The sequence below is a fragment of the Spodoptera frugiperda genome, unplaced genomic scaffold, assembly GCF_023101765.2.
Source record: "Spodoptera frugiperda isolate SF20-4 unplaced genomic scaffold, AGI-APGP_CSIRO_Sfru_2.0 tig00001987_1, whole genome shotgun sequence".
Classification (NCBI taxonomy): domain Eukaryota; kingdom Metazoa; phylum Arthropoda; class Insecta; order Lepidoptera; family Noctuidae; genus Spodoptera; species Spodoptera frugiperda.
Genome location: NW_026095741.1, coordinates 29,923 through 38,268, shown reverse-complemented (window position 1 = coordinate 38,268; position 8,346 = coordinate 29,923). Strand labels below are relative to the sequence as shown.

Below are 8,346 nucleotides of genomic sequence, written 5' to 3'. Positions count from 1 at the left end.
TAGAAAAAGGAAGTTGGGTACGGATGATGAATTAAAGCAGGACTATGCTGATGTAATAAATAAATATTTATTACTGGGCCATATGGAGAAAATCGGCGGTGAGGCTGAAATATGTAAATAAAAGCGATGCAGTTTATTTGTCTCAACACACAGTGGTTAGACAAGATAAACTAACCGCCAAGGTAAGAGTCATTTATGACACATCATGTAAGGGAACATAAGGGGAACAAACGGTGTTTCCTTAAATGACACCTTAGTCAGGCAGATTTTTGACATATTGTCATGAGATGGCATCATCGTTAACATCCGATCTGTCTATCCGCAGATATTGTCCAAATGTATCGCCAAATTAAGGTCGCTCGACCTGATACGGATTTCCAAAGTGTTGTTTGGAGCTTGGCAACTTTACCATACTATAGGTATTCGGTATAAACTAGGTTATCGGTATAAAACGTTTTGTAATAGTAGTATTTTTTAGACATTAAAAGGAAATATTTACCATATTTTGCGTAGACGCAAGACTGCAATTATGCCAGTAATGGCCGTCACAGTGTACTGTGTGATAATGTGCTAAAAGTTACTTGTTGATATATTGTGCTTACAGAGCTTTAATTATTATTTGTCACAGGTGAGTGAAATTTTGATCTTGTATGTAAAGGGTGTCCCAGCATGGTTGCTTGAAAAAAATAAACCTTTAAAATACCACAGAAAAGTTAATGTATTCATTTCCCTGAACCAATTTAGGGATTTGTTCTAGATTTCTTTAGAGGGATTTTTCCAATCACCAGATTTTGCTTAGGGAAATAATAAAATCATGTTGTTATTTTGACATCCTCCGTGGTTTGATCAAATCCCTTAGAGATTTGACCAAACCTCTGTTTTTATCATATCCCTACGACATATATAGCATTTCGGTGCGGTGGCGGTGCAAGCATGATGCGGTGGTGGTATTGTGTACACGTACCCTTACGCACAACTGTTTGACCTATACCTATAAAAAAACAGAATTGGGTGAATCCTCTGATCAAGATACGTGACCATGCATTGCGATATGATGCACGGCATGTTAACTGTTTCTGTGTTTCTTTAGTGTAACGAGACGAGATGAGACTACCTCGACGAGTATCGATAGTTTCAGTTAGCATCCCCTCTCTAGTCGAAAATAAATCATAGGTGCGCTTCGAGGAATAAAAAATAAATATTTTTAATAGTTCCTCGAAGCGCTACTAACAGGTGCGCTTGGAGGAATGATATAGGTGCGCTTGGTTAGGTGCGCTTCAAAGCATTTGCGCTCGGAGGAATACCTCCTTTTGATTGGTATACAATTTGTATAATAATAATCAAACCGGTGAAATGTTTAAAAATATTTATTTTTTTCAATAACTTATATAATTAATCTTAGTTACTTGTTAGGCAACCCATTTGCAATATGTTTATTGACATGATAACTTTAATATAAAATATGTTTCATTCAATAAGCATCTCGGTGAAGGTCGTTATATCGGGATCCTATACTATAACAAAAAAGATTTTCTTTTGTAGAAAAAATGTGTAGAATATTTTACTGTGTCATTGGTGCATTAAAATTTGATGTGTGGAAATCGAACCCTGCGCGGCAGTTTAGTCCTAGTTTTTCGAATAATTCTCAGTAATAAATAATATAGGGTCGAAATTATATCCAGCGTATGGCATAGTCCATTACTAGGAAATCATAAAATATCTTCTTTAGATAGCTATTGGTCTAAGTGCCAGAAAATGCATATCAAGTTCTTCAATTTAGATACTCTCATTGGATATTTGTCTAATGCTTCTTAATAGATTCTTACCTGGTGATCGCTGACTGTTCTATGTTCAGGGAAATTTTAGGAACTGGGAATAATAAAACTAAATTAATTGTACTATATTTTATTTTTAATACATAAAGTAATACATAGTTATACATAGTCTTACATACTTAAGGAAAGTGGTGATAATCGTTAAATACCATTAAGACATAAAAGCAAATCAGAGTAAAATAACAATCTAATTTTGATATTATAGCAAATTACCATGACTTAAGTTTTAGTTCGGATATTACACTAAATGGGAATAAAAATACAATTATACTTATATGTAAAGAAGGCTCAATACAAAAAACCACGTCCTACTACATATTTTAAAAAGAATTATATTGGATACGATGATTAAATTATTTTTTTTCAGATATATTATGTTGGACTAGAACATTATTACATACATTGTGTATTTTATGACATACTTTCTTTACCATAGGACGTTTGGATTTATAAGTTCTTGTAAGAATTAAAAAGTTAAAATTTTGAATTTACGTTGACAAACCTCATTAATATAAACAACTTAAACAAGACGATTAAATGTTATTATTATTAATTAGTTTGAAATTATAATTAAATATTGTAAAGAGCGGTATAGTTAAATACAAGGTTGGTAATTACAATAAAATCTGACAGAAAACTAAATTAAAGAAGTATTTTTATACAACGACAGTCTTTATTTGTTGTATGATAGAAAAAAGTTATTAAAAGTTGAGCTTGCGTTGATTCTAAATAAAATTCCACATGCATAAGTTTCGAATAATATTATAATTTACCAAGTTCTTATATCGTAAGTAAGTTCATTCTAGAGCGCACATTTCTATAATACGATACTATAAAGAATAATGTGATGAATTTCATTTATTACAAAAATGTATTTTGTTTTGTTTGTCGAATAGTATGAATTTACAGTTATAAAATTTTTGAAGAACGCTCCTGTTGGATGATGTTAAGCGTAGTATAGATGCAAAACTTTTATCTGTAGTTTAACGACGTATAGATTGTAACTGACTAATGGGTAAATAATTAGTTATTGTTAAATCCTTATTTTAATTAGAACTTGCCTTTCTATCCGCGCAAAACTACTGTTGTAGGTAATCTGAAGCGTTGATAAAAATCAATTCCACGTAGGTTAGTATCGTGATCTAAAGATGTCATGTGTTTCTCATCTTAAGTGCTCCTTTATTTGAAAACGATAACGCTTAGGACGGTGATTACATCTGTAGTATTTTTTCACAATCTGAAAGTCGTTTGTAGACCTTAGTGAACTAAGTGCTATTCTATTCACCTTCACACCTGATGTTTGGCTGTCATATTATGATAATCATATTTCATACTCGAGAGTGATTATGCGACTACAATAGTTCTCCAAAGCGTGTAGCTACTATGCGAATCTCGATCAGATCCATATTATAAATAAATACGAAACTAGTCGTAGTTGTAAGTACGACAACAGGGCCCTACGCTTTTACGTGCGCTGATTGACATGAGTTCACTAGTTAATTATGTTTCCATTAATTAAGACTAGAACAATCAATCTCTTAGATATCTGTTCTCTCTGTGGATATTATGATGATACGCAGAAAGAATTAAGTATGAGCTTGTGGTAGCTCTTATCGATTGTTAAATTTATTATGTAACGACCGTCGCAGGTATTTGTACGACAACCGGGACCGACGGCTTAACGTGCCCTCCGAAGCACGATGCTTGAAATCAGTTCTCAAGCTATTTGTAAACAAACAGCTACGATGAACCTCGAAAAAAAATAAAGGACAGTTTCAAGTAGCTCGCAAAGACTGCTACTTTAGAGAACGGCTGTTGCGCATTTGAAGCTGTTAACAACTGTCGCTAGTAATAAACTAATATTAATTATGACGGCATTACTTAGTGCGAGTCCATTAGATGTTGATTACACTTAATGCAAAATGCTAGTTTGTTTGCCTCTTGTCTAACATCAAATTTCATACCCAACGAGATACGTACCTACACAGCAGTCGAGATATACTGATGACCAAGGTTCTCAATTGGATCGACTACATTGATCGGGGTTGTTAAACCCATAGCGATTGACACAAGTATTACGATAACCCGGACCCAGTATAGCTATTATTAAGACATAAATTAACATGAACACTAGCTATTCGTTTGTTCTTTAGCCGTATTTCGTATATGAAACCTATGAAAGTCTCTGATTTGATCTCCAACAAAAGAAGGGGACCAAACCCAGGCTTTTATGTGCTTCTTAAACACAGCCTTGAATAATCAAATAACTAGGTATCCGTTGGAGAGCTTATGGTAGCTCTTAACGATATTAATTATGACGGCATTACTTAGTGCGAGTCCATTAGATGTTGATTACACTTAATGCAAAATGCTAGTTTGTTTGCCTCTTGTCTAACATCAAATTTCATACCCAACGAGATACGTACCTACACAGCAGTCGAGATATACTGATGACCAAGGTTCTCAATTGGATCGACTACATTGATCGGGGTTGTTAAACCCATAGCGATTGACACAAGTATTACGATAACCCGGACCCAGTATAGCTATTATTAAGACATAAATTAACATGAACACTAGCTATTCGTTTGTTCTTTAGCCGAATTTCGTATATGAAACTTATGAAAGTCTCTGATTTGATCTCCAACAAAAGAAGGGGACCAAACCCAGGCTTTTATGTGCTTCTTAAACACAGCCTTGAATAATCAAATAACTAGGTATCTGTTAGAGAGCTTATGGTAGCTCTTAACGATTGCTACACTTTTTATGTCAGAAATGTAGCATCGGGACCCCGTTCTGTTACTAGTCCATAGTATATGTTTGTCATAAATTGTTCCCCATTAGTTGATAACAAGTAGAGACCGGGTTCATGTGCAAATGCATGTAACTGTGTTGTTTTAGTGTTTCTACATATTTTGGTTTCACTTAAGAAGTAAAGAAAATTGTTTGTAGTTTACCCTTAATGATAGACCGAACTGATTTTTGCGTATTACTGGGTTTTGGTGCATATTCTATCCTTTTGTGATGCACGTTTGCTTGAATATTATGTCACTTGCATTAGGTATAATTTAATCCGGCCTCTATTAATAAGAAACAATTTATTTCAATAAGTGAATGCAATAATACCCGTTATCCAGAGTTCTTTGAAGAATCAACTATTCTTGTAAGTTTGTTTTCGCAGACATGTGTAGTCGCAGGTGTTTGTACGAGCACATATATTGCCAGTCTTTCTCTAGTTGACCCCTTAAAACACTTCTGATGTATTTTGCATTTACTTCATGCTTTTCGTGTATGTGACATTTTAGGAAATTTTCTTAATAACTGCATTTATCAGGTGATCTTTGAGGAATCGACGACATCTCATATGATCGGAGAAAGCCCAGTGTCACGGGCATGAAGTCTTAACGACAACTTTCCTATTATCGAGTCCTAAAGATACCTCTAACGCAGGTTGCCTACCCTAACCCAATCGGGTTGATCACACTCTAGAAAAAGTTATGGATCATTTTCGCAATGATGTATATGAAAGTAGATAAGTTCTACTTGGTCGAATTTGTGTAAGTGCAACCCCCTTTACCAACCGGTTTAAGGCGGCACTGGATCGTAACCAGAGTTTGCATCATTCGTTTAAGCCAGAACTGTAAACAGCCCTTAAAGGCGAAAACTCCCGACATTTCTGCTTTGACCCACTTCTTTGACCGGGATATTTTGACCGTAACGACCGTCGCAGGTATTTGTACGACAACCGGGACCGACGGCTTAACGTGCCCTCCGAAGCACGATGTTTGAAATCAGTTCTCAAGCTATTTGTAAACAAACAGCTACGATGAACCTCGAAAAAAAATAAAGGACAGTTTCAAGTAGCTCGCAAAGGCTGCTACTTTAGAGAACGGCTGTTGCGCATTTGAAGCTGTTAACAACTGTCGCTAGTAATAAACTAATATTAATTATGACGGCATTACTTAGTGCGAGTCCATTAGATGTTGATTACACTTAATGCAAAATGCTAGTTTGTTTGCCTCTTGTCTAACATCAAATTTCATACCCAACGAGATACGTACCTACACAGCAGTCGAGATATACTGATGACCAAGGTTCTCAATTGGATCGACTACATTGATCGGGGTTGTTAAACCCATAGCGATTGACACAAGTATTACGATAACCCGGACCCAGTATAGCTATTATTAAGACATAAATTAACATGAACACTAGCTATTCGTTTGTTCTTTAGCCGAATTTCGTATATGAAACTTATGAAAGTCTCTGATTTGATCTCCAACAAAAGAAGGGGACCAAACCCAGGCTTTTATGTGCTTCTTAAACACAGCCTTGAATAATCAAATAACTAGGTATCTGTTAGAGAGCTTATGGTAGCTCTTAACGATTGCTACACTTTTTATGTCAGAAATGTAGCATCGGGACCCCGTTCTGTTACTAGTCCATAGTATATGTTTGTCATAAATTGTCCCCCATTAGTTGATAACAAGTAGAGACCGGGTTCATGTGCAAATGCATGTAACTGTGTTGTTTTAGTGCTTCTACATATTTTGGTTTCACTTAAGAAGTAAAGAAAATTGTTTTTAGTTTACCCTTAATGATAGACCGAACTGATTTTTGCGTATTACTGGGTTTTGGTGCATATTCTATCCTTTTGTGATGCACGTTTGCTTGAATATTATGTCACTTGCATTAGGTATAATTTAATCCGGCCTCTATTAATAAGAAACAATTTATTTCAATAAGTGAATGCAATAATACCCGTTATCCAGAGATCTTTGAAGAATCAACTATTCTTGTAAGTTTGTTTTCGCAGACATGTGTAGTCGCAGGTGTTTGTACGAGCACATATATTGCCAGTCTTTCTCTAGTTGACCCCTTAAAACACTTCTGATGTATTTTGCATTTACTTCATGCTTTTCGTGTATGTGACATTTTAGGAAATTTCCTTAATAACTGCATTTATCAGGTGATCTTTGAGGAATCGACGACATCTCATATGATCGGAGAAAGCCCAGTGTCACGGGCATGAAGTCTTAACGACTACTTTCCTATTATCGAGTCCTAAAGATACCTCTAACGCAGGTTGCCTACCCTAACCCAATCGGGTTGATCACACTCTAGAAAAAGTTATGGATCATTTTCGCAATGATGTATATGAAAGTAGATAAGTTCTACTTGGTCGAATTTGTGTAAGTGCAACCCCTTTACCAACCGGTTTAAGGCGGCACTGGATCGTAACCAGAGTTTGCATCATTCGTTTAAGCCAGAACTGTAAACAGCCCTTAAAGGCGAAAACTCCCGACATTTCTGCTTTGACCCACTTCTTTGACCGGGATATTTTGACCGTAACGACCGTCGCAGGTATTTGTACGACAACCGGGACCGACGGCTTAACGTGCCCTCCGAAGCACGATGTTTGAAATCAGTTCTCAAGCTATTTGTAAACAAACAGCTACGATGAACCTCGAAAAAAAATAAAGGACAGTTTCAAGTAGCTCGCAAAGACTGCTACTTTAGAGAACGGCTGTTGCGCATTTGAAGCTGTTAACAACTGTCGCTAGTAATAAACTAATATTAATTATGACGGCATTACTTAGTGCGAGTCCATTAGATGTTGATTACACTTAATGCAAAATGCTAGTTTGTTTGCCTCTTGTCTAACATCAAATTTCATACCCAACGAGATACGTACCTACACAGCAGTCGAGATATACTGATGACCAAGGTTCTCAATTGGATCGACTACATTGATCGGGGTTGTTAAACCCATAGCGATTGACACAAGTATTACGATAACCCGGACCCAGTATAGCTATTATTAAGACATAAATTAACATGAACACTAGCTATTCGTTTGTTCTTTAGCCGAATTTCGTATATGAAACTTATGAAAGTCTCTGATTTGATCTCCAACAAAAGAAGGGGACCAAACCCAGGCTTTTATGTGCTTCTTAAACACAGCCTTGAATAATCAAATAACTAGGTATCTGTTAGAGAGCTTATGGTAGCTCTTAACGATTGCTACACTTTTTATGTCAGAAATGTAGCATCGGGACCCCGTTCTGTTACTAGTCCATAGTATATGTTTGTCATAAATTGTTCCCCATTAGTTGATAACAAGTAGAGACCGGGTTCATGTGCAAATGCATGTAACTGTGTTGTTTTAGTGTTTCTACATATTTTGGTTTCACTTAAGAAGTAAAGAAAATTGTTTGTAGTTTACCCTTAATGATAGACCGAACTGATTTTTGCGTATTACTGGGTTTTGGTGCATATTCTATCCTTTTGTGATGCACGTTTGCTTGAATATTATGTCACTTGCATTAGGTATAATTTAATCCGGCCTCTATTAATAAGAAACAATTTATTTCAATAAGTGAATGCAATAATACCCGTTATCCAGAGATCTTTGAAGAATCAACTATTCTTGTAAGTTTGTTTTCGCAGACATGTGTAGTCGCAGGTGTTTGTACGAGCACATATATTGCCAGTCTTTCTCTAGTTGACC

General features: G+C 35.8%; 1 long non-coding RNA gene across 3 annotated transcripts in view; it reads right to left on the bottom strand.

Annotated features, from left to right (window-relative positions):
• Nucleotides 1–1,889: 1,889 nt before the first annotated feature.
• Nucleotides 1,890–8,346, bottom strand: part of LOC118281202 (uncharacterized) — a 29,005-nt gene continuing 22,548 nt past the window's right edge. For all 3 annotated transcript variants that reach the window (XR_007707623.1, XR_007707622.1, XR_007707624.1), the window contains exon 5: nucleotides 1,890–5,667. This is a non-coding gene — a long non-coding RNA (uncharacterized LOC118281202). The remainder of the gene's footprint in view (nucleotides 5,668–8,346) is intronic.